Genomic DNA, 1625 nt, shown 5'->3' with positions numbered 1-1625 from the left:
GGGGGGGGGGGTAGAGTTTGAAAATTGCCCTATAGTGCCGGTTTGTGTCTTCAACCGGGACTATAGGTTAAGACTCTGTAGTGCCGGTTGGTGACGCAAACCGGTACTATAGGTTAGACCTTTAGTACCGGTTTGTGTCACAAACCGTCACTAAAGGGGCTCGTGGGGCCCTGGCCTGACGCCAGCCTGCCACCACCCCTTTAGTACCGGTTCGTGGCACGAACCGGTACTAAAGGTTCATTACGAACCGGCACTAATGCATAGCCATTCGAACCAGCACTATTGATCACATTAGTGCCAGTTTTTTTACAAACCGGCACTAATGTGCTTCACATTTGACCCTTTTTCTACTAGTGTAAGAAGATTGACACTGTCAACAATAAGGATGGAGTATATGAGTATTGATGGGACCGTAACCATGTTTCCAATGGTGGTAGCACCACAGACCCCCCCCCCCCTGTGACGATCGATGGATTTTGAGAATACCCCCAAACCCCAACCTATTTCTTGCTAGCCTCTCCGAATCTCGAGGACGAGATTCATTTTAAGGGTGGTAGGTTTGTAACATCCCAAAATTCTAAATTTTGGAATGTTATAGTAAATAGATAGTTTTGATTGTTGTTTGTTTGATTGAGTGAAATTGAGTTAAATTGAAATTTTTGAAAGTTAAATGAGAGAGAATAAAAGGACTTTCCCAAACTTTCACCTTTGCTTTCTGATATCCGTGAATTCAAATCCATTTCATCATAAAACCCTAGAGAGAAGATGACATGACTTCATCCATTTATTTATATGAAAAAGGGTTTGGAAAGATTTGAATTTCATTCGGAAAAAAATTCGATTCATAAACTTCATGCAACTCAATGATTTTCACGGGAGAAGATAAAATGACTTCTTCAAAACATATGGAATATGAGTTGGGAGTTTCGAAGAATCAAATTGAAAATCCCTTTTGGAAATTATTTTCAATTTGGTGTTATTTGGATTTATTCAAATTATTTTTCTCCAAAAAATAAAATATATGGAAAATACGATAACATGATTCCCTACAGTAGACAAATGGAGAGAAATAAATTTGAGATTATTTTGGTATTCTTAAAATGTTTTATTGGATTTTATTAGAGCTTTAGAACTGTTGTATTATTTAAATTTGTGTGGATTTTATTTGATGCTATAAAAATGTTCAGGTTGTAGGATATCTTTTTCTGAATTTTTCGATATATTATATGCCTATAGTATGTTTTAGTTTATTTAGTTTTATTTCTTTTCTGTAGAAAGTAAATGTTTTTTAAAATAAAAAACCTCTCTCCTCCCCCGCCGAGCTGGGCCGGCCCAACAGGCCGCGGCCCAGCCCATTCGCGCCGCTCATCCCCAAGCTCGGCACGGAGTCCTGAGCCGCCGCGGCATCGCCGCCGCCTCCGTGACGCCGCGGGCCTCCTCTTGCCCCTCCTCCACGCCACGCCCTCTTGCCTATAAAGACCGGAGCCCCGGGCCCCGTCTCTCCTCTCCTCCTCGCACTTCGCGTCGCCGCCGCACTTCACGCCACGCTCGCGGAAGCTGCCGCTTCGGCGAGATCCAGCCACAACCGCCCGTTGCACTCCATCGCCCCCGACCGCTGTCGCCAC

This window comes from Triticum dicoccoides, chromosome 6B (assembly GCF_002162155.2).
Source record: "Triticum dicoccoides isolate Atlit2015 ecotype Zavitan chromosome 6B, WEW_v2.0, whole genome shotgun sequence".
In the NCBI taxonomy this organism is placed as follows: domain Eukaryota; kingdom Viridiplantae; phylum Streptophyta; class Magnoliopsida; order Poales; family Poaceae; genus Triticum; species Triticum dicoccoides.
This window is presented reverse-complemented; position numbering follows the sequence as displayed.